Here is a 26,079-nt window from a genome sequence, read left to right as displayed (position 1 = left end):
TGCGTCGGGCATGGTTGTGTGTGATGTCCTTAGGATAGTTAGGTTTACGTAGTTCTAAGTCTAGGGGAGTGGTGACCTCAGATGTTAAGTCCCATAATAATTAGAGCCATTTGAACCAGTAACTACACTGAAGTCATTTACGACGTTCCATTAGACGGTACCAAAGACGAGAGATGGTTCTCAGTAGGATGTGTGATCCACACGGACGGCACTGCATGCTGTGAATGTGCTACCGTGCCGGCTACGAGGATGGTAACGACTTCCTGTAGTTGGGCGTTCCATTCGTTCACCAGCGAGGCTGACCACTGCTGGATGGTACCTGGTGAATGTGGACGTCTCCCCAACGCCTCACACACGTACTCGATGGGATTTATATCGAGGGAACGAGTAGGCATGTCCATTCGCGGAATACCTTGTCGGTCCAAGACCTGCTCCATTTGCACCGTTCGAGTGGTCGCTTATCGTCATCCATAAAAAATGAAGTCAGAGCCTAATGCATCCCTGAAAAGACGCGCGTGGGAAACGAGTACAGCGTCACAGGAACGCTAAGCCCTGAGTGTAACTTGTTCAAACATTTGGAGGTCAGTACTGCCATGCAGTATTATGTCTCCAGACACCACAATAGTCGGACTACCAAAACTATCACGATCATTTTCGACAGTGCACCCTCAAATGGCGAGAGGCGGAAGACGTAGTGCACACAGGAACATTGCCGAATGTGATCGTTTTGGTGGCACACGTGTTATGGTTTCAGGAGGCAAATCTTTGTACAAGTAAGCTTGCCAATCAATGTTATTGCTTTTGCCATGTGCGTCTTTTCAGCGGGACCTGACTTCAGCCTTATGGATGACAATTCGTGGCCGCGTCGAAGAGCGCAGATGGTGGAGCTCTTGGAATGAGAGGATATTCGACGACTGGTTGTCAACAGCTGGGTGGTCGCTGGTGGATGTGCCCATACTGAAATACAGTACGTGTCCCCAACCCTTCACACACGTGCTAGATTGACTCGATGGACCGGCCTGCCCGTTTCCCCGGCCTAAACCCCATCGAGCATGTGGTTTTTGACACCCTTTACAATGAAGGAATTTAACAAGGGTGTCAGCAATATGAAAAGCGGCAAAGCAGCTGGGGTGGATGATATGTGGTCGGAGCAGATTAAGCGCTTTGGACGGGGGACAAAGAACTGGATCCTGCGACTTTTCAAACAGTGTCGCGAAACATATAAGATCCCCAAGATGTGGAGAGAAAGAATAGTCGCACTCTTGAACTTCGGGAAGGCACCTGATTCACCAAAGAACTGTTGCCTAATATCTCTCCCGTATCATCTTTACAAACTGTATAAGAGACTTATTTTAAAATATATGACAGACTCTATTGAGATGAAACTTATTCCTCAACAAGTTGGTTTTAGACCTGGAAAATCATGTACTAGCCAAATTCTGAGCTTAACAGAAAATAACGAAAATAAAAGGATAACAGGGCTAGCTCTGGTCGACCTTAGCTCTGCATATGGTACAATTAACCACAGGCTGCTGCTCTATAATGAACAATTTGTTAAGATTACCGAGTCCCAATTGCAAAATAGACAATTTTATGTTGTTCACAGTGGGAAAAAGAGCCGATGGAGAAACTTGAAAAATGGTCTGGCCTAAGTACGCGTTTTGCGCCCTCCCTATTCAATCTGTACACCAACGACAAAACATTTTCTGTATGCGGATGACCTGGCACTTGACAGCACAGGGGAGGACCTTTGAGGATGTAGAACAGAAGCTGGAGAAAGCTCTTAGAGAAACGTCAGACTATTATAAAAACAACTTTCTTAAGCCAGACCCGTCAAAACACAAATCAGAGGCTTCCACCTTCGATTCTGTCAAGCTAACCGTAAACTTAACGTCTCTTTGAACAATATCACACTGAAGAACACCGACAAACCAACTTACCTGGACTTGGAGCTCGATAGACCTCTGACATAGAGGTACCATTGCGAAAAGACGCGACAAAAGGTAACAGTGATAAATAATATTTTTCGGAAACTAGCTAACAGTAAATGGGGTGCTAAATCTTCCACATTAAGAACCAACGCAGAAGCCTTGTGCTTGTCTACAGACTGCTCAGTATGGTCCAGATTACCCATGTAAAGAAGGTCTTAATGAAACGTCGATTAACAACAAGAAGCATGGAACCTACTTCTCTACCAAATTATATAGAGCTGTCGGGTTTGCGGATCCCAACTCTCGGAGAACATCACACGATTTCAGAGAGAGCTGAAACTACTGACGATCGGCATTCCCTTTTTGGCATTCAGTGTAATTCCGGACGATTGAAGTCCCGTAAAAGGTTCTTAGCCACAATAATACACTCCTGGAAATTGAAATAAGAACACCGTGAATTCATTGTCCCAGGAAGGGGTAACTTTATTGACACATTCCTGGGGTCAGATACATCACATGATCACACTGACAGAACCACAGGCACATAGACACAGGCAACAGAGCATACGCAATGTCGGCACTAGTACAGTGTATATCCACCTTTCGCAGCAATGCACGCTGCTATTCTCCCATGGAGACGATCGTAGAGATGCTGAATGTAGTCCTGTGGAACGGCTTGCCATGCCATATCCACCTGGCGCCTCAGTTGGAGCAGCGTTCGTGCTGGACGTGCAGACCGCGTGAGACGACGCTTCATCCAGTCCCAAACATGCTCAATGGGGGACAGATCCGGAGATCTTGCTGGCCAGGGTAGTTGACTTACACCTTCTAGAGCACGTTGGGTGGCACGGGATACATGCGGACGTGCATTGTACTGTTGGAACAGCAAGTTCCCTTGCCGGTCTAGGAATGGTAGAACGATGGCTTCGATGACGGTTTGGATGTACCGTGCACTATTCAGTGTCCCCTCGACGATCACCAGAGGTGTACGGCCAGTGTAGGAGATCGCTCCCCACACCATGATGCCGGGTGTTGGCCCTGTGTGCCTCGGTCGTATGCAGTCCTGATTGTGGCGCTCACCTGCACGGCGCCAAACACGCATACGACCATCATTGGCACCAAGGCAGAAGCGACTCTCATCGCTGAAGACGACACGTCTCCATTCGTCCCTCCATTCACGCCTGTCGCGACACCACTGGAGGCGGGCTGCACGATGTTGGGGCGTGAGCGGAAGACGGCCTAACGGTGTGCGGGACCGTAGCCCAGCTTCATGGAGACGGTTGCGAATGGTCCTCGCCGATACCCCAGGAGCAACAGTGTCCCTAATTTGCTGGGAAGTGGCGGTGCGGTCCCCTACGGCACTGCGTAGGATCCTACGGTCTTGGCGTGCATCCGTGCGTCGCTGCGGTCCGATCCCAGGTCGACGGGCACGTGCACCTTCCGCCGACCACTGGCGACAACATCGATGTACTGTGGAGACCTCACGCCCCACGTGTTGAGCAATTCGGCGGTACGTCCACCCGGCCTCCCGCATGCCCACTATACGCCCTCGCTCAAAGTCCGTCAACTGCACATACGGTTCACGTCCACGCTGTCGCGGCATGCTACCAGTGTTAAAGACTGCGATGGAGCTCCGTATGCCACGGCAAACTGGCTGACACTGACGGCGGCGGTGCACAAATGCTGCGCAGCTAGCGCCATTCGACGGCCAACACCGCGGTTCCTGGTGTGTCCGCTGTGCCGTGCGTGTGATCATTGCTTGTACAGCCCTCTAGCAGTGTCCAGAGCAAGTATGGTGGGTCTGACACACCGGTGTCAATGTGTTCTTTTTTCCATTTCCAGGAGTGTAGAAGAACCACCAGCTGATTACCTACCTCCCAAACTGCCCTTACAGGTGCAACCCAGATGATTTATGGATGGACAAGAAAGAAGCCTCGGACGTGGCCCTATACTGGGCTGAAAGGTTGTGACCTGGATTCCGGACACGAAGAAGTAAAGTAATCGTGGGATGGGTTGTAGAGAGGTACTGCAGCATGTCCGCATACACCTACCAATATCGAGCAGTTGTCAATTGTGCTGACAGATGGATGGAACAGCCTACAAGAAAAAATCCTTGCGGCTCTTTGCAGAGCATGTGCTGCCTTCCACAGTGGTAGTACACTCTGTTACACGGACCCCTCTGTAATGGCACCTCCTGTAGCCGATGATAAGTGTGTGCTGATGTCGTAGGAGGTGCCCAGTGGAAACGCCATGGACAATTTATCAAGATAACTTTATTCAATTCCACATGAGGCGGGCACGCCTCTCCTCGTGAGCTCTGGAATGAGCAGCTGGCGTCGCCGCCCGGCGACGCAGCGTCCGGACTCCGGGTCGGAGGCGAAGGCGACGCCAGGGCCACCTGCGACGGCGGCGCCTCACGGCAGAGCGGCACGTCGGGCGGCGGCGCCGCTGCTCCTCACGCCGCAGTGGCGGAGGCGGCTGAGCGCGGAAAGGGGCGGACGGAAACTGGCGTCGTGACGCCGAGTCCTTCTCTGGACCTCAGCGTCGGCGGCAGCGGGCACGAACACAGACCCGTGGGGCTGTGACACCGAGTCCCGTGGAGGGCCCAATGCGGCGGCAGACGCAGCCTGGTCTCGAACCAGAGGCTACTACTGGCGCTGCCCAGCCGGAGGTGCTCCGGCATCGTGGAGAGAATACTCGCCGATGACAGACTCCCCGAATCGAACGACGTCCTGTTCTCAAATTTAGTCTCATTTATATTGCGTCACTGCCCATTTGTTTCTCTAAAACGTGGTGTCTAGTGACGTCACCCTTAACAAAGAGACTCTCTCGTGTCTGGTGACAACGACCCACTTGCTACCATCATTCCCTGCTGCTCGGGCCGTTTACCGCTGCCCTCAGCTGTCGTCGCTTGGCAGCTCACTTGCGCATCTGCTGTTGTGCCCTACAAGTCGACGCAGCGTGGCTGACGGCCAGTGATGTTGACGCAGTACTATGCGGTGGCTTCCGTTCTACTTTCAGTCACTTACACCAAAGATTTAATACTTTTATGTAAAATACTGGGTGGTGTCTCAGACCTTTTGTGATGTCCAGGGGATCACCATGAATCGCAGTGATTTCAGTGCAATTATTATCTTTCAATGGAAGTGTCATTTTTGCTCGCCTTACGGCGTATTTTTCACTGTTACCTCCCGTACTTTACTGTAGCAATTCTTCGTGTATATGTCCAAGTTTCATCGAGCTAAGATGGTTGGCAGTTGACATTTCGTGTGGAATTTACTTTCATCCTCAGGTTTTGCACACTACCTGTGTATGGCGTATTGTGTGTGTTGTAACTGGGGACCTAAAAACGACGGAGAGGCTTCGTCCCGCCGTAGCCCTCACTGGTTCACAACCCCTCAACAGGCCACAGCAGTCCACCCACGCTACCGCCGCCTCATATACCGAACTCGTGTGATTTGGCCCCCAGTGGCCCCCCAGCCACCTCGTCTCATACCGGACGAGTGTAACCCCGAATTTTTGCGTGGTAGAGTAATTCTGGTGTACGCGTACGTGGATGCAGTGTTGCGCAGCAATCGCCGACATACTGTAAACACCGGACCTCGATACTAATCCGCCGGGCGGATTCGTGCCGGGGACCGGCACGCCTTCCCGCTCGGGAAGCAGTGCGCTCGTTACACCGCGCGGCTAGCCGGGTAGGCTGCACACTACGTGACTCGTCACATAACCAGCGCTCTCGCACTTTCCATCTGCAATGCTCATTTATTTCAAGAAGTCATTCAGTAGAAATCTGCAGTGTCAGTTAATTAACAAAATTAAAACTCCGTACGTTCTTAAGACAAGCTAGGCTACATTTTACTCCTCCCGCAGGCCTATACGTCTCGTGAAATGAGTACACGAGAACATTCGGGAAATCAGAGCTCTCACAGTGATTCCACCCACCGTTTGCTACTGGAACAGGGACAGGGGAAAAATAACAATCGTTTCTGAAGTAACCTCCACCACACACTGCAACGTGACTTTATGAGTTTATGTGAAGATTGAGAGAGAAAATTTGAGACGTACGACAGGCAATTTATCGGAGAAAAACGTGTAGTAGATTTTTCAAGTGGGAGAAAGGAAGGAAACGTAAACCAATGGGCACACAATTACTGTCTAAAACACATGTATTTTCATATTTATACATGTGTTAAACCTTTGTGCGTATTATAAAATGAAATTTATTTTCATTGCAAACAGATATGTTTTGCTATCTATGAATTTATTCTAGTAAAAGGCCAAAATCAAATACTACCGGTAACTCTCCCCATCCACGGTTCTGCAAGGATACTAACTCACTTGTACAAACAGCTAAAAACGTCTGATGACTTTAGAAATCAGTTAATATGTTCAATATTTCACATTAAGCATGTAAAACCTTTCTGGCAAAACACTTTTACACATGTCATTATTTATATCACATTTCCTGAGCTATGCGACATAGGGTGACATAATTTTGCAGGTACATTCAGCTCTTAAAGTAGTGTCTTCATAACCTCGTAATAATAAAGAAGTAGTCAATTTTAACGTCATGCCTAATGCTGTTTTAGTGCACGAACATCGAAATTGTACTAAAAGACAAACTTTGTTCCTTTCATTATTTTGTGTGGAGTGTCAGCGATAAAATGTTTCAAAGAGGTTTGATATTGTACGCAACGTTTAGTGGAAGATACTAACTGAGTTTATTCTCAAAGACTGTGTGAATTTGTACGTTGTGAGTTACGCTGCCTCATGACATACACACATTTCCTAACTTTAACACCTGGCTTACTGTGTTCAACCCACAAAGTACTGTTTGGTTATAACAGCATTTCAAATTTTGCCAATAATTATGCCGGGTGGCTACAATTACAGTGTAGATACTTACAGAAGTCCAGTGTCGCCTGTAATTACCGTATGCAGCGAAACTTGGTAGACATTCTAATGAGGAATCGTTTCATGCTGGAAAAATAGTTGCAATTTTTGCCACCAGGAGGAAATCTGGCGCTGTGAATGTAAGAAAGACGTACAGAAATGTTTCCATAAGCAATGGATTAGGAACGGGACACGGGCAAAAAAGGTCAAACAAGAGAGAAAAGTACAATGGTGATTTTATTATTAACCGCCGCTTGCAAAATTTGTTCAGTGCGATCGCCGGAGACCTCGAAAAGTTGCTGATCCCGTAAAATGACGTGATCAGCGGTTTCTCGCAGCAGCTCCTGTGGAATCCGAGCAACCTGTCTCTGTATACCGGTCTTCAGCTCAAGCAGAGACCGCACGTGTCCCTGGTCAACGCATTCTTTTCGATTCGCCCAGAGCCAAAAGTCAATTGGATTTAGGTCAGGTGATCTTGCAGTCCATGCTCCTGGAAAACGTCTGGAGATATACGTTCGTAGAAGGTTGCATTAAGCAAATATTTCACTGGGCGAGTGACACGAGGTGTTGCCCCAAATGCATGAAAACAGTGATTTCCACACAGTTGCGCCCTTGCAAAGGAGGAATCAAACGCTGTACCGGGAGGTCTAGATAGCGTGAAGACGTCACGGTACACCTGACAGATCCTCTGAGTGTATTCTCTTCAAAGAGGAACGGACCGAGTGTAAAGGTGTTGGTGTATCCACACCACACAGCCACATATAATGAGTGCAGTGGCCCTTAGTTCACAACACGCGGTTACGTAGTACCCACAATTTGGCAGTTCTGTGTATTCACTGAACCGTGTTGTGTAAAACGTTCTTCGTCACTCCATAGAATATTGGCCGATCACATGTCTGTAACGTCGATCCATGCCAGAAACCTAAGAGCAAGTTCACAACTTTGTTGGGAGTCATGAGGTTTCCGTTGCTGCACCATCTGGATCTTGTACAGGTACCAATGTTAAGTAGACCGCAAAACTACCTGCACAGCTGGCCATGGGATGGACAGTCCTCGTGACACTGAACAAGCACTAGCGCTACCCGAGGCACGTGCTGCATGGCCAGCTATAGCAACAGCGACCTCGCTAATCACTTGCGCCGGAACAGGGCGCCTTTCTCTTCCACGTGCCACAACAAGCTAACCAGTGTTTTAAATTTCATTATCATCTTCTATAAACCATTTAATGACATCGGGCCCATCCCCAGTCCTCTCTGCCGGCGATAATCTTGCAATGCAGAACTGTAATTGCTGCCGTTCACATAAAACAGTTTCACTTAACAGCTTACGGTCTCTTTTCTCGATACCTGTACTGTTCACTTGTCAAATGATGGCGTGGGTGTCATACCGTCATACAAACAGCACCTGGTTGCCACAGCTGGAATTAATTTATTTTCCAGTGTAAATCTGTTCGGTATTAACACATTAGCATATCTATCAAGTTTCTCTGCGATACGATAATTACACTCACGCAGAACCTCTGAGCAGCTGCACTGACCTTAGAACCACTCAATATGAAACACTGAAAATCGAACTTTTGTTCTCTCTGGAAGCCGTTAGAGATGTAACCTGCAATTCGGACTAAGTCCACATTTTAGCTGTTTAGTGATATAGTTGGGTAATTATGTGATGCTCATTGTCAAGACCTGCGCACAAACAGTTTTCTGACAAATCCATCCAACTTACGTGGCTGTGGTTCAGCCAGAAAGGGAAAACAAAGAAAGCTGGGAAGCTGAGTCGTTTCATGTAAAAAAAAAAAAAAAAGAAAGAAAAAGGGTGAAGCTTGTTGTATAGACATCTTCCACTTTTGTAGTCCTGTCTTCCTCAGTTGCGTGTAATATTACGGTATATTGATAATTTTTACTTATGGACCGTCTGACAGCAACTGAATAAAACACAATTTTAGTACCATACGCGTTTCGCCTTTATTTTCTGCAAGGCATCATCTGTGGCCTGGAATATGTACATATGTTAGCTATTTAATTTACATTTTTGTCACTGTGCCTATAGGTTATAAACAGTTCTGGTGGTTGGTATTCCCTATTAAGTAGTAAAGTTTAGAACTGTACTTACAGGTTGCGTGGACAATTTCTTACATAATACTCTCCTGTTGCATTTTTGGTGTTGCTCTTCTTCTTACGAACGCCAATTTGCGGTTTTTTCCACATTCCACAGCACTATGCACTGAACGCTTGTTTTATTGCAATGTTTCTGTTTCTGTTGCCGACTGTCAAATGTTTTTGCCAAAGATCGAATGTTATTGTCAAACTTATGGCTGTAACCATGGAGGTAAGAATATGGGTGTAACTATTGAGGTATCTGTGGTCTGTTCGTGTATGCATTTGCGTATATGTGTGTGTGTGTGTGTGTGTGTGTGTGTGTGTGTGTGTGTGTGTGTGTGTGTTTTGGTGTGCTATTTATTTTATTTTATTGTATTTTTTTGTGCTGTGTGTGTGAGTATTTTGGTGTGATAAACTTTTATTTTATTTTATTTTTCTGTGCTGTGCTGTGCTGTGTGTGTGTGTGTGTGTGTGTGTGTGTGTGTGTGTGTGTCCAGATGATGTGGGGAAGAGTTTTTTTTTGTTTTATGTTATCATTTCCTTTATTAAGTGTAGTAGGGAGCCTATGATGATGTGTGTTTGTTCATTTATCACATGTTTGTTTTCTGCTATGGCTTTCTGGATGTGGAAGTTTTCTTGCGTTTGTAAAAGATGTTTGTCATGGTTGCTTATTCTCATTATTTTCATTTCTTGTTCCATGTTTGTAGGATGATGGTTGTAGTGTTTTAAATGCTCTGCAAATGTTGTTGTATAGATTCAACATACATGTTCCAATATGTTGTTTGTCGCACTTAGTTTTTTACCGGGAACAACTAGACGACTTACTTTCCCTTGCTTATTCTTCTTTGCTGACAGTGACATACTTATATATGGTGGTCGGGTGTATTAGCAAAACATTCGAATTTAGATCTTTTTCTTTCTCCACAAGAGGGAAGAAGCGCTGGAAAGTAACGTAAAAGTCAACAAATGCATATCTAAATGTGAAGAGCCATCTGAAGATCAACCTAATGTTTAGAAACCTGTAACAGCACTGTTCGTATGAAAGCATTAATAACAGCAGCTGGTTGTCGGTGTTGTGCTTAACATTTCGCTGGTAGAGTACATGTCACTTATCATCGTTGTCACTGGAGTCAAATTCATGGTAGTGACGGTAGATGTTCCACGGTACCTCGCTGAATGTTCCTCCTCTATGACAGATTTCAGCCACGGATTGTTCTTGGAACGTCTGAGCTTCAAACCTAGTACAAATGTAGTTCTACTGTTTTCCAAGACGACAGTGCTCCTATTGACCATATTGCTTTTTTTCAGGTGTGGCTATCATAACACGCAGATCAACGCCTCCTCACGACCACCCGATGTAACTTGGACATCTTCGAGCGTATGAGGTCAGTTTACAACTATACAGCTAATGATATTGATTACTTTCGCATTATTTTGTCTTTATATTCACCATGTGAGCGAGTGGGACTGATCGTGATTTTCGCAGCATTTGAGCGTTTGTTGACTCTACGTGCTCCATCGCGCAAAACCAAATAACGACAACTTGCTCAATATTTAATTAAAATTGGGCAACGCGATGTAATAGTTTTCTCTGCTTCTTTTCAATTGTTTTAAAAGTTCTGCGCACGAGGTACCGAAAACTGTGATTAATACTTGCGAGTCGGATCCTCATCTGAAAGTATTACGTAAAGGTTATGTCAACAGGAGACTGCACTGAGAAGAGAATCATTGTGGTCCTGCAACGCGATGACGAGTACTGTTGTGACACTAGGTTTAATGGGTTTCATTTGTCATTTCAAGACTGAGACCGATGACAATATCCAGTAAAAATCTACGGTAGTTAATTTCACTTCCCACGTCACAGCTGCGTGTGCTTAAGTTGTCTGGCAATGTATGCGGCGTGGTGGCGATTTATTAACTTTCCAACTGCGAGACGGTAAACTCTGGTAATGCGGCAAAGTAATGGACGCTCAGACCTTATGGTGTGAAAGAATGTTTACTGGGGAATTTGTAGCGACACTATTTTACTTTTGACCGTGCAATAAAGATACTAACAGCGTCTTCACTCTATGCGATTGCAGTATTATGCAGGATTCATAGCTGTGTGTGTGTGTGTGTGTGTGTGTGTGTGTGTGTGTGTGTGTGTGTGTGTGTTTTCGAGCGTGCGTGCGTGCGTGTGCTAGAAAAAGAGATGGAAACACTGTCAGATGGAGATTTATGTATTACTATTGCCGCTTCTGAGAGAATTTTTTAAGAACCACCACATGTTCATCATTCTGTCGGTAAAACAAACGATGGAAGCTGTAATCAACTTCCCACCAGCCCTCCCCATCATGCTGTCGTTTTCCGTGGTCTTAGTTTCTTATCTTTCACTAGAAACACCCCTCAGCTCATTAACTTTTTTCGACCATATGATTCTTTCAATATTTCTTAGCATCTGTGGAATTCGTCATCCTCATAGAGGACAAAGAGGCTAAAACCGTTAGTTTATGCCACATACCGCGTCCCTATTTTATTTCATGCAGTATTATGTTTAATGCTGTAGCAGTGCTAGTAAGAAGCGATAGGGAGGTTTACCCTTTCAACAATAACGGGTGGTCAGTACACCTTGATTGTGTAAATCACGTTACACTTCTAGGAAAACTCAAGTTTTAGGGAATTGATGACCTTACATACAACTGGTCTGAATCATACTTTACAAACAGAATGCAATAAGCTGTGATTAATATTTCAAACAACGTTGAAATTGTAGAAAATTTTAGAGACTAGAGAAATATCAGAAAAGGAGTCACAAAGGGTTTAATTTTGGGGCCACTACTGTTCTTTATGACCCTTCACTTGACGTTCAATAAGGAGAATTTTAGCAGATGAATCTAGTATTACAGAAAGCAACAGATCATATTATTAATGATTTTTTACGAAGTACTCTTAAGTAGATCTATGAAACGGAGCTCCCCATATTTTCCCGGCCCGTTTTAATTTAAATAACATGTACTTCATGATTGTCACGAGAGACGAGAGTTTCAAAACCACTGAACATACAATAATTAGCAGTATTAAGTATGTAACAGAATAACGTTCTCGTAGCGTATAATCTTTTTCTTAAAAGGCGAAGTAAAATGAATGTTACATTTTACAAAAGGTACAGCTGTCACTAACACGAAGGTTTTTATGAACACAGAATGGCTTTAATGGACATTATGGTATTAGAGGGGGCCGCTGCGTTCCTGACTTTCTAGCTATTTACTGGGATGGGGTGGGAATGGGTTGGGAAGTTCAATGTATAGAGAGCTACTTGGCATTTCTATTATCAATAAGTCATTGCCGAAGGTTAACGAAAAGGTAAGAGACAGAAAAATCCAGAAATCGGCCGAGTACTGAATCTCAGACATCTGGGTTTATCTTATGACACCCACTTAGCTATCAACATAGAGCGCCTCTCGCACACTGATCACATGTATAAGGGCACGTAAAAATGATTCCGTGAAGCGTTTACTGAATGAGAGAATGTACTTACAGCGTAAGTGTGAAATCCAAGTAATCCAGGACGAAAGCCACATTTTTTTTCGGCATGACATTGTTCAGACTGCGGCCATCCAGCAGTAGAAGTTCGTTGAGACGCTCAAGCTTGCGCCGCATTAGTCAGGAACTGCCACCTCTCATCTGAAACATAACGAAGCCAAACGTCACACTTCCATTATCGTAAAACTTTTCTATTAATCTCATGGCATTTATGGAAAGTTCCACTAAAGTATCCTGCGAAAATTTCGTTGTGGCTGAGCTTTTACACAAAAAGTGTAAGTTCTCGTTCCTAATCGTATAGTGATTGTTTCGTTTTCAACGTTGAACTGTTTTCTTGCGCTGTGAAAGCAAAATAGATTAAAACAGTAGTAATGGGAGAGACGTTTACTACAGATGGATGCTTGGATTCCACAGAAAGACACAAACGGCAGAGCTCCTTCACAGCGTCACGGAAAACGATGCGAAGCAGTGTTCTGGACAATGAGGGGAACGAATGTAAACGCACCTGTGACCTCAAATCTTTCCTGTATCAACCGGCTACCGTCGGTAACTGAACAGACGTGGTATTCATAAGTTTTGTTCCGTTACTTTCGTTTAATTTCCTATTATAAGTAATACTCGACATTTCCCGGTGGAATGCAAGGACAAGTCTGCGGTAAACTCCGAGTCCGCTGTCATTGAGCTAATCGAACAAGCTGTAAGTTGCCACAGAGTAAGGACGCAGTTCCAGATCGAGAAACTGCTGTGCACTAATACCTTACATGCAATACAACGCCTGACAGAAAAATAATGCACCCAGAAGATATGGTCGGATGTCAATGCAACTTAATACATGCATACATGTATACAGGTAGCCATGTGAACGATTACAGTTGCTATTTTCTGTGACTGATAGAACGGCCACCAGAATGCATTAGTGCTGTTCGTGTTTACCAGACCTGCTACGCTATGTAACGGGCTTGGAAAGTGTCGCAACACATAGATGCAGTGTACGCATGCGAGACAGCGTTATTAGCACCCGACAGAAGTTGAACGTGGCATCATCGTGGGTCTCCATTCGGCAGGCTGGTTGAGCCCTGCAACATCCAGATTTATGCCACATTCTTATGTGACACAGCCCCAATGTGTGGACAGATATGAGCGAAGTCAAGGTTTCGCTCGACCACTTCTGACCACAACGAGGGAAGACCGCCGTACTGAGCACCAGACATATCGCAACTGCTTTGCATCCGCGCCTGCCATTCGAGAACAAGTAGTGAACTCTCTGAAACATTCTGTGTCATCCTGGCAGCATTAGCCAGAGGTTAGCAGCAGCCGCATTAGGGGTTTAGCCTCCTACACGTAGGTAGCCGTTAACACCACAACACAGATTTCTGCATTTCCAATGGTGCCGTAATGGGAAAGCATGAACTACGGGTGAATGACGTCACTCTACCCCAGATGACCAGGGTGGTGGAATGTGGCGGTGACCTGGGAAGCGGTCCCATTCTTTCAGTATTCTGGACAGGCACATCAGTGTTACTCGGGGCGTCACGCTGTGGGGAGGCGTAGGTGCGACTTCAGATCACCGCTGGCAGTGGCTGAGGGAACTCTGATTGAGCAGCTGTACGTCACGGACATACTGCGCCATCATTCATTACCTCTCATGCGACAGTATCGTGTATCGTCGTGCCATATTTCGACAGTACAAACATAGCACTTGTCTCTATGAACTGTCTGTGTGAAGTTGCCGCACTGCCATCACCAGCAAGATCCTCAGATCTGTCTCTGATACAACAGGTGTAGCACCAAGTGGGTTGGTATGACTTTCCACTCCCTCTGACCTGTATGCATAAAGTGATTTGGTTGGGAAGGGTGTCAAAATCGTTGCATCCTCTTCTTAGGCAAGATGGCCCACAACTGTTTAAGTTATTCTTGATGTCTTCAATACTGTCACTGGGATGAAGATGACGCCCCAGCTCTACCCAAACATATTCCCATTGTGGGCAGATCTAGAGAGCTTGGTCACGGGAGTACATCAGCGTCATGCAGACGGTTCAAAGAGACATGTCCCATGAGTAGATGAGCATTGTCCTGTTGAAAAATGGCACCCTGATACTCTCGTTATATGTGTCAAGGCGATTTCCTTATGTACTATTGTGCCATCAGAGTTCCTTTAGTCGCTGTCATTCGTGACCTGAAGTCATCATATCCGATGGTTTTCACACCATATTGCTAGAAGAAACACCACTGTATGTCTCCAGCGCCATTCACCAGCAGTCCCGGTCACGGCACCAATCCAGATGCAACAGTGTTATGGTGTTATCGACACTACACGCATGGGACAGTGATACCCGACACTGGCTGCCGCTAGTTTGAGACTAATGGCACGGAGTGACGCAGAATGCTGCAGGGAGACCACTCTCAGATGGCAGGCACAAATGTTCTTGGTGCACAGTAGGGTGATCCTAGAACGTGGTGCTCAGACGTGGTCTACTGGGAATCTGGTGACGGATGTGTCCGCCCTCAAGTTCCCAGACAGTTCCACATCGGGCGCTGCCACATCGGATTTCTCGCAGATCTACATGTTACACGATTCGACCGTTTGCGAAATGAAGACCCGCAATGAGACCCCTTTCAAAGTGTGTCAGGTGCTGATAACGCTATCTCGCACGACTGTGTGGCATTTCAGTGTCCTTCATAGAGGCTGTCCGTGGCCCTTATATACCCTACCAGGCATGGTAACAACATCAAACACGAACAGCACTAATGCACACTGGCGGCTGTTCTACTTTTCAAAGAGGATTGCGACGATAATAATTTACATGCCCAGAGATGGAGTGTCAGAATACAATGATTCCTTGACATCCGACCACGTCTTTTGGATGCTTCACTTTGTTTATCACGCAGTGCAGAACAGGGAGTTATTTTTATCCAGATGATTTTCATTTATCAAGTAGCACTTCTTGTGAAGTTTAGTACAGGTTTATTCAGCTACCAAGACGCCTGTTTGAATGGGGACAACAGTAACACTCCTATTAAATTATTATGATACTTTCCATTTTTATAAAAAGACACACATCTTTTTAGGCAAGTTGGTTCACTTTTCAGAATAACGTTTGTGGTCTGTAGTAAAGTAGCTTTTAGATACATTAAAATGATCTAACATGGACACATGGTGCTGTATATTTTAGTTCTATTAGTTCAGTGTGTTATAAAGACATTTCTCAAACGCTTGATGAATTTTAATAAGTGACATAGTAACTAATCAGTTTATGAAATACGTTTTAGTGCAGCAGTCATTATTTATTAGTACTTATTGGCACTACAGGTTTCAGCATCATGCTGCCCTCATCAGGTGATTTAGAATTGCGTGCACGTCAGTATGAAGTGTGAAATGGACTATTTAGCGGGTTTACCTATGATGTCATACCGAAACAATCCCTGTACAAAAAGATGGATTTATTTTAGTGCACAACATACGTCAATTGTATGTTTAAATCACCTCATTGATTTCTTTATTTACGTTTTGGATGGTAATTTATTTGTGTAGCACACAGAGCGCACTAATAAACGTACCACCATTGCTTAGCACTTTCATATTTAAATGTTTACATTCCACACACTTTTAGCTGCTAAGATACAATTATTTCAATTGCTAATATAGTGTAAACAATGAAATGCAGTCTTTTTTATGTAAGCATATTTGTGTCATGGCACACTGATGCATTTGCTGACCTCAACAAAAAATGGTTCACATGGCTCTGACCACTATGGGACTTAACTTCTGAGGTCAGCAGTCCCCTAGAACTTACAGCAACTTAAACCTAACTAATCTCAGGACATCACACACATCCATGCCCGAGGCAGGATTTGAACCTGCGACTGTAGGGGTCACGCGGTTCCAGACTGAAGCGCCTAGGACCGCTCGGCCACCCTGGCCGGCCTGACCTCAACAGACTCCACAGGACATGACTAAATTTAAATGGAACTTATCAATTGATATCATAATCGATGAACCACATATTTGTGACTAGATACTCAGACTAGATACTCAGACATTCTGAAGAAATCTGGTGATACGTGTTGCTGATAAATCGTCTCAGCAATTTCGCTTGTGAGAGCAGACATCGTATGTATGTTGACATTCAGTATGGGCGATGATGATGATGCCGAGGTACGCCCTAAATGCAACTTTATGATCATCTTTCCCGTCGAGACAGTGTACATCATCATTATCATCTAATGTACATCTACATGATTGCTCCGCAATTCACAGTGAAGTTTCTGGCAGTGTATTCGTCGAAACAACCTCCAGGTATCTACCGTTTCACACTCGAAGAGAGCGCGGAAAAAACCATCAGTTAAAGCTTTCCGAGCGATCTGTGATCTCTTTTATTTTCTTACGATGATCACTTTTCGCATTCAGAGGACAAAGTTGGTGATGGAAATTAAGTGAAAAATCCTGCAATGGTTTGTGTGAGAAGACAGATGCATGAACTTGCAGTAATTGCGAGAAGCAGATTACAGGCGGTTGCAGATACGTAATTTCGCGCTTTTATTAGCAGTTAATGTCCGCGGGGCCGGCCGCTGCTCCCTCTGACGACTCCATCCTGTCTGCCGGCCACTTATTGCATCCGGCCGCCGCCGTTAGGGCTGCGTCTCGTGTCCTCCGCTCCCAGTTTCCGCTCCCGAGGATGCGCGGAGGTGGCTGCTTCGCCGTAATCAGAGCTACTTGCCGCACACAGCACCTGAAACAAGACGTTACAATCCATTGTGCTTCCATTCTCGTACGAAACTGCGTTCTAGCGATCAGTACTGGGATCTAAAATGCAAAACGGAACTAATCACAGCAAACCACTGCGGCATTCATAGGACACTGACCCGGTGAACGACCACTCCTTCATGTTCTGCTGAAGGTAACCCCTGCCCCCCCCCCTTCCCCTCCACAACAGGTTTGAGACTTTGTAGGAAGTTTGTTGGAAATCGCCAGCTGTTCCCATTGTCAAACACTGGATGAATATAAAAAGGGTAATTTGCGCTCCGTTTTAAGAAAAGCTAGTTTTTCGTGGAATTCAATGTTTGCCACGTCGGATCTCCTTAATTGTTTGTCTGAAACGTCTCCTTAGAAAAATTGTGCAAAACTGTGCTTAAACTGACACACAATATTTTTAGCGTAACGCAATCTGACTTTCAAAAATCCCTACAAAAGAATGGCCCTGACTAACATTAACCTATACCTTTCACAAATCACTTACCTCACCAAAAATCTTCGTTACTCGAACTACTGCAATACAGCGAGCGCCACTACTGCCAGCTAAATAAAAGATTCAAACTACGGAAGGCACTAACTACTGATAGGCACAGTTAGCAAATGAAAGATTTTAATAGAGAACAAACAATGTATTTACCTTAATAGTCATAATATATATATCAGTTCATGACATCAATTCTTACAAATTTCAAAACTCCGCCATCTCTCTCCCCACGTCCACCACTGCTGGCGGCTCACCTCCAACTGCGCAACGCTACGCGCTGTTCACATCCAGCTGCCGCTGCCCAACACTACAATGGCAGACAACAATGCAAACCAGCCACAGACTGCACACAGCACAGCCAGTGATTTTCATACAGAGCGCTACGTGGCGGCGGCGTTGCCAATATAAGAACCTAATCAGCCTACTTACATGTCCTACAATGATATAATTTTGTGGGTATATTGAGTGGTGTGTCGGAATACTTTGTGAAAAATATGTTGCGAATAGACTCAGTAGTAAAAATGTAAAAAAAATTAAAACGCCTTGCGTGATTCTGAAGTTTTACCACATGAAGAGAAAAAAACCTAGTAAGTGATATTTTTTTCTTTTTTTCCTTCCATCATTTTGTTCAAATGACTGTGGGGCCTATGGGATTTAACTTCTGTGGTCATCAGTTCCCTAGAACTTAGAACTGCTTAAACCTAACTAACCTAAGGACATCACACACATCCATGCCCGAGGCAGGACTCGAACCTGCGACAGTAGCTGTTGCGCGGTTCCAGACTAAAGCGCCTAGAACCACTCGGCTACACCAGCCGGCCATCATTTTATAGGAACTGTCAGTCACAAAAAGTGAATTTTCACAAAAGTTTAAAGTTATATTCAAGTCAGTTGCAAGTCAGTCAGTGCTCTTATTCTCAAATAAAGGACGAATAGAGTCTGGGTAATTGGTGGGCCCTGAACTACGCTGTCTTAAGACAGGTACACAGTTCCTATCTGTAATATTTCTCTTATTGTGTTAAATCTTTAACATAGGATTATACCAACTGATCATTAGATTATGAAAGCGTGGTTAATGAAAAACTAAAAATCAAATTTGAATTCTTCCTGGAATTCGTTTAGTAGGCAACGTGGATTGGCTGATAGCGTGACCGTTGGTCATATACATAAATGTGATCAGTGCAGCGTTCTCGGGAAAACTATTGGGCGTTTTTAAAGTGATAGCCACTTTTATTTACTCATTTATTGCTGCCTATAGAATTATTGCCTATGTTTGAAACGTCCTCTAGAAAAATTATGAATGACTGTGCTAGTAAACTTCTACGTTATTTGATACAAAGACAGCTGAGTAAAACTGAACGTACTCAGACAGTTTTCTCTTTGCTTATTCTGATCATCACTAAGTTGACACACAGTATTTTTTATCGCAATGCAATCTGACTTTCAATAATCCGTACGGAAGAATGGCCCTAACTTTCAATGACCTATACCTTTCATGAATCACTTACCTCACAAAAACTTTCGTAAATCGAACTACTGCAATACAGCGAGCGCCAATACTGCCAGCTAAATAAAAGATTCTAACTACTGAAGGCACTAACTAGTGATAGGAATAGTTAGCAAATGAAAGATGTTGATGGAGAACAAACAATGTATTTACCTTAATAGTGTTCAAAACCCATTTTATATATATATATATATATATATATATATATCAGTTCATGAAATCCAGTCTTACAAATTTACTTTTTCTAGCGGACACACGTCCAGATTATACGCTTATAGGAACCTCTAAAAACTCTGGCATCTCTCTCTCCACATCCATCACTGCTGCCGGCTCATCTCCAACTGCACAACACTACACTATTCCAACAATGAGTCCAACCAGCCACAGACAGCACACAGCACAGTCACTGATTTTTCATACAGTGCGCTACGTGACGTTACCAATATAAAAACCTAAACAAACTACTTGGATGTTTATATAAAAATTAGTGTTTGCAATACTTATATTAGAACCAGTTACATGTTGTAGCTAATGACAAAATTAGATTTCAGCATAGTAGAGTAGTTACAGTTAGGATATAAAACTAATAAAAAGAATAACAATAACAGTAATGATTAAAAACTGTAGAAATGTTGTGGAGTAGTAGTGATTTAATTAAGAGACCACACATTCCCTGCAGGCCATCAAAATTGCCGTGAACTTTAATTCCTTTTCTAAATTTCTCCTGCCTTTCATACAGCTTGTTTATTATATATATTCTATAACATCTGGAATAGGCTACAAGCCTGTGTCACTTCCTTCTCAACCCTTGCTTCCCTTTCTTGTCCTTCGACTCATAACTCCAGTCTGATTTCTCTAAAAGCTCCAAATAAACTTTCACTTCCTGTATTTCATCACTGCTACCTTCAGAATTTCAAAAAGTGTATTCCAGGTAAAACTGTCCAGAGCTCCCTCTAAGTATGCAAACACTATAAAAGTAAGTTTGCTTTTGCTTGACCTATCTTCTAAGATAAGTCGTAGGGTCAGTATTGCTTCACATGTTCCTACATTTCTCCGGAATCCAAACTAATCTTCTCTGAGGTCGGCTTCTACCAGTTTTCTCATTCTTCCGTAAGCAATTCGTGTTAGTAGTTTGAACCGCACCTTATTAAAATGATAGTTCGGTAACATTCGTATCTGTCAATGCCTGACTTCCTCTGGATTAGAATTATTACATCCTTCTTGAAGTCTTAAGCTATTACGCCTGTGTTTCATATCCTGCACACCAGGTGAAATACTTTTGTCATGGATGGCTCTCCAAAACATCTCAGTAATTCTGAGCGGAAGTCTACTCCAGTGGCCTTGCTTCCACTTTTCTTTCATCGCTCTTTCAAATTCTTCTCTCAACTCATGTTCATACTTCCTCTTAACTTCCTATAATTATGTCTTCACGTACATTTCCCTTGTACAGCCCTTCCACTTACCGTATACTCCTTCCAAATTTCTAAATTCCCTTCTTTGGCTAGCAATATATAATATCCATAGGGTGGTGGGTTTTTTCTCCGAAGGTCTCTTTTATTTTCACTTACGTGACATCCATCTTTCCCCTAATTATCACTTTTGAGATGGAGTCCGAGTCCTGAGTCACTGACGTTTTAATCTATTACTTCTTTACAACTAACTCTATTCGCAACATGTTTTTCAGAAAGTGGCCACTTGTACTTCTGGACGTACGTGACGTCCTACGCCCATGGACCAGTGCGCGTTGGCGACTCGCGCCAATTCCGAAGTTTTAAGCGTGCCTCTGCAAATTGTATTTGTCGTCTGGTCATTCACGCTTAGCCATTTTGCTTTTTTTTCATCAGCCTCATTCATTTAGACGATTTTATCCCCTTCTCTCTGATTCATTTCGTGGATTTTCATATTTTCCTCTTTCATCAATTAAATTCAGTATCTGCTGCATTATCCAGACCTTACCATTCTACGTATTTGATCCTCTGCTGCGTTCACTATTTCGTCTTAAAGCTACTAAGTCTTCTGTTTTATTCCTTTCCTTTGTTTTAGTCAGTCGCTGCCTAATGCTGTCTTTCAGATTCCCAACAATCTCTGGGACTTTCAGTTTATACCGATTAGCCTCCTTCATTTACTACCATTCTGAAATTTCTTCAGTTTGAATCTGCAGTTCATAACCAATAATTTACGGTCGCAGTCCACACTGCCACAGGAAAACCATTCAGTTCAAAATCGGGTTTCCGGATCTGTGTCCTATCATTATGTGATACAATTGTAGTCCTCCGGTGTCTCCTGCTTCTACTTTTTAAACCAAATATCAGCGATGAGTAGACTGTGCTCCGTGCAAAATTCTACCAGGCGGGCAGCCCTCTTGTTCCTCTCCACCTGTCCATGTTTCCTACTACTTTTCCTTCTCATCCTGTCCTTCTATTGAATTCCAGTCTCCCATCATAGACCCCTCTCCTTTAACTGTCTGAATAGTTTTTTTTATCTTATCATGCATTGTGTTCGTCTCTTCATCATCTGCGAAGCTAGTTGGCATGTATTCTGGTAGTAGTGGGTGCTGCCTTTGTTATCTATGTTGGCTAACGTAATGCATTCGCTACGCCTTTCGTAGTTGCTTATCCGTATTCATCAGTAATTGACCTATTCCATCAGTTGCGCTATTTGATTTTGTGTTGATAACCTTTTACTGATCTGACCAGAAGTACATCTTTTCATACCAACGCACTTCACTAATTCACGTTATATCTGACTTCAACTTGTCCCTTTTTAAATTCTCCGACTTACCTATCCGAGTGAGCTAACATTCGACGCTTCAGCTCGTAGAATACCATTTTTGTTTCTCTGGTGACAACATCGTCGTTATTTGTCAACACACTAAATCAGAACGGGGGCTATTTTAGATCCAGAATATTTTGCCAAAGATGGTGCCACCATCATTAATCCATAAAGCAGAGCTGCGTGACATGGAGAAGTGTAACAGCTGTAGTTTCCTGTTGCTTTGAGCCATTCGCAGTACCAGCATTTCAAGGTCGTGTTGGTTGCTGTTTCAAGTACAGATCAGTCAATCTTCCACGTAGTTACCCTGCGTTTACTGAATGGCTGCTGCTCCTCTTCAGAAACAAGTGGTTAGTCTGACATATCCATAGACACCTCCCATTTGTGGTTGCACCTGCGTTATGGCTGGCACGTTATGGCTGGCACGTAAGCCACACTATGTCGACTTGGGCCCTGAGACAAGGGAGGGGGAGGGAAGCCCCACAGTAAGTAAATCCTGAAAAATATAGTACATATTAGTCATATTGGAATAGGAAAACTCTTACCCGTAAGGAAAATATTCAAAAGATGCAGATACATGTGCAAAAAATATGGAAACATCGTGAGAAATGCTTGCTTGAGTATACACTACTGGCCATTAAAACTGCTACACTAAGAAGAAATGCAGATGATAAACGGGTATTAATTGGACAAATATATTATACTAGAACTGACATGTGATTACATTTTCACGCAATTTGGGTCCATAGATCCTAAGAAATCAATACCCAGAACAACCACCTCTGGGCGTAATAACGACCTTGATACGCTTGGGCATTGAGTCCAATAGAGCTTGGATGCCGTGTTCAGGTACAGCTGCCCATGCAGCTTCAACACGATACCACAGTTCATTAAGAGTAGTGACTGGCGTATTGTGACGAGCCACTTGCTCGGCCACCATTGACCAGACGTTTTCCATTGGTGAGAGATCTGGAGAATGTGCTGGCCAGGGCAGCAGTCGAACATTTTCTGTATTCAGAAAGGCCCGTACAGGACCTGCAACATGCTGTCGTGCATTATCCTGCTGAAATGTAAGGTTTCGCAGGGACTGAATGAAGGGTAGAACCACGGGTCGTAACACATCTGAAATGTAACGTCCATTGTTCAAAGTGCCGTCAATGCGAACAAGAGGTGACCGAGACGTGTAACCAATTGCACCCCATACCACCACGCCGGGTGATACGCCAGTATGGTGATGACGAATACACACTTCCAATGTGCGTTCACCGCGATGTCGCCAAACACGGATGCGACCATCATGATGCTGTAAACAGAACCTGGATTCATCCGACAAAAGGACGTTTTGCCATTCGTGCACACAGATTCGTCGTTGAATATAACATCGCAGGCGCTCCTGTTTGTGATGGAGCGTCAAGGGTAACCGCAGCCACGGTCTCCGAGCTGATAGTCCATGCTGCTGCAAACGTCGTCGAACTGTTTGTGCAAACGGTTGTTGTCTTGCAAACGTCCTCAACTGTAGACTCAGGTATCGAGACGTGGCTGCACGATCCGTTACAGCCATGCGGATAAGATGGCTGTCACCTCGACTGCTCGTGATACGAGGCCGTTGCGATCCCGCACGGCGTTCGGTATTGTCCTCCTGAACCCACCGATTCCGTATTCTGCTAAAATTCACTGGCTCTCGACCAACTAGAGCAGCAATGTCCCGATACGATAAACCGTAATCTCGATAGTTTGTAATCCGTCCTTTGTCAAAGTCGGAAACGTGATGGTACGCATTTCTCCTCTTTACACGAGGCATCACAACAATGTTTCATCAGGCAACGCCGGTCAACTGCTATTTGTGTATGAGAAATCGGTTGAAAACTTTCCTCATGTTAGCACGTTGTAGGTGTCGCCACCGGCGCCAACCCTGTGTGAATGCTCCGAAAAGCTAATCATTTACATATCACACCATCTCCTTCCTGTCGGTTGAATTTCGCTTGTGTAGCACGTCATCTTCGTGGTGTAGCAGTTTTAATGGCCAGTAGTGTAAATGCATGTACTATCCCAGTCTGTAGGATGTGGTGTTCTATTTGACCACGAATGGCACATGTGCAATGTCCTCCATACGTTTCAAGTAACAATCGTGGTCGCAACAGTGTTCTGTGTAGTTGTGAGTGCACAATGTCGCAGCTACGTGAAGTCAAAAGTGGAAGAATTGTTGGTGACCGTATGACGAGTGCTTCTGTACGAAAGATAGTCGAAGTGTTCGGTGTTTCAAGACGCATCGTATCGAAGTAGTATACCGCATAAAGGGATTGCACTCACGAACACTGTTAGCACGAAAACAAAAGCTCTGGAAGTAAGGAATTAAAAGGTGAACTGGACTTTCAAAACTTCTCGTCAATTATGCAAAATCTTGCAACAGTAAAACATGGTGCCGAGACCATAAATCATGGGTTATTGAGCTATGGAACAAAGTCATTTCGTCGGATGAGGCTTGTTTCACACTGTTCCAACTTCTGGATGAGTTTAAGTCCCAAGAGAGAATATGGTAGGGGTGGGTGATGATTTGGTAGCCATGTAGTGGTATTCCACGGGCCCCATGGTTACTATGGAAGATCGCATTACTACCGAGAATTATGCGACCATACTGGCTGATGAGGTCGACTTCATGGCCCAGTGTTTGTTCCTCAATGCTGATGCGATGTTCCAAAACGACAGAGCCCGTGTTTACACAGTTCGCATAGTCCAGCCAATGTCATTCCAGGACGAAGACGTGTCTGGAAATGTCCTGGGCAGTGGTGGGATACCAATGCGACTATCACCCGCCATACGGTCAGACAGTCAGGTAGTGATCGCTTCGTTTCGTTCTCCTTCGTGTGAAGCTACTCTGGACTTACATTTCAGCAAGATACTGCCCGCCCGCACACTCTGACAGTTTCTGGTGCTTGTCCTCGTGCCTGTCGAAAGCGTAGCTTGCGTTTCTGGTGCTTGTCCTCGTGCCTGTCGAAAGCGTAGCTTGCCAGCAAGGTCACCGTGTAACTCCGCAATTGAGAACGTTTATAGTAGTATGGGCAGGGGCCTGCAATCATTTCCGGGTTTTGAAGGCCTAGCACACCAGCTGGACAGAATTTGGCACAATGTCACTCAGGAGGACGTCCAACAACTCTATCGATCTATCTGATTAACTTCTTATGCAAAGGAGGGCCAGAGGTCGACGATCACGTCATTGTCTTGCTCTGTTTCTGTAGCTGTTTTCTTGATGATTTGTTTACCTGTACATGTACAACAGATCTACCGATTTCCGTCCCATTCGAATAACTCCTTCGTAGTGCGTCGTTTATTTTTTGTCTCAGAGGGTCTAGCAGGAAGAGCGCCAGACTCACACTCTGGGTTTCCTGGACAGGGTCAGGGACTTTCTCTGGTTCCAGTGCCTCCTGGACTATCCCACTACTCACACACACTCCACCTCCAGTCACTGGCTGTGCTCCACGTACTCAACCTATTTTTAGGTTATTACCATAGGACGTTATAAAATTTTCATCGTCACAGTGAAAGAATAAACATAAGAACTGCATTTTATGTTCGTAGGTGCATGTCTGCAGCCCTCGTACACATTAAATAGTCGCAACATGGTACCATAGCACGCCGCTAGAGTAGCTGAAACAAAATGGCGCAGGACTGCCACGTGCACCTCCAAACGAAAAAAAAGTTATTGCCTAACTTGATGGTTATCCAGCGTACAGGCTACACGTCTTCTCATAACAACGTGGTACTCTTGGGAGAACACGGAGCGATACCAGATGTTTGCCATATTTAAGAAATATTGCCACGGCTGTCTCATATCTCACTTGTCTCCTGCATTCGTCACACAGTCAGTAATGACGCGACCGCCCGGACGCTTGCGGTGGAAAGCTGACACGGTGGTCGGCAGCGTTTGTTGTCCCTAGGGAAGCGTTTCCCCAGGCAAAACCTCAGCTTTTATGATGTGGAGACCACAGTGCCGAGTTAAGTCATTAGGAACAGCAGCTTCCGGAGGGATTCTTCGTGTTAAATGATCTTCAGCCTTGCAAACTTTGTTTTGTGTATTACCGCGTTCGCAGGCTCAAGAACGAAGTGCCCAGATTATAAAG

This window comes from Schistocerca gregaria, chromosome 10, assembly GCF_023897955.1.
Source record: "Schistocerca gregaria isolate iqSchGreg1 chromosome 10, iqSchGreg1.2, whole genome shotgun sequence".
Lineage (NCBI taxonomy): Eukaryota > Metazoa > Arthropoda > Insecta > Orthoptera > Acrididae > Schistocerca > Schistocerca gregaria.
This window is presented reverse-complemented; position numbering follows the sequence as displayed.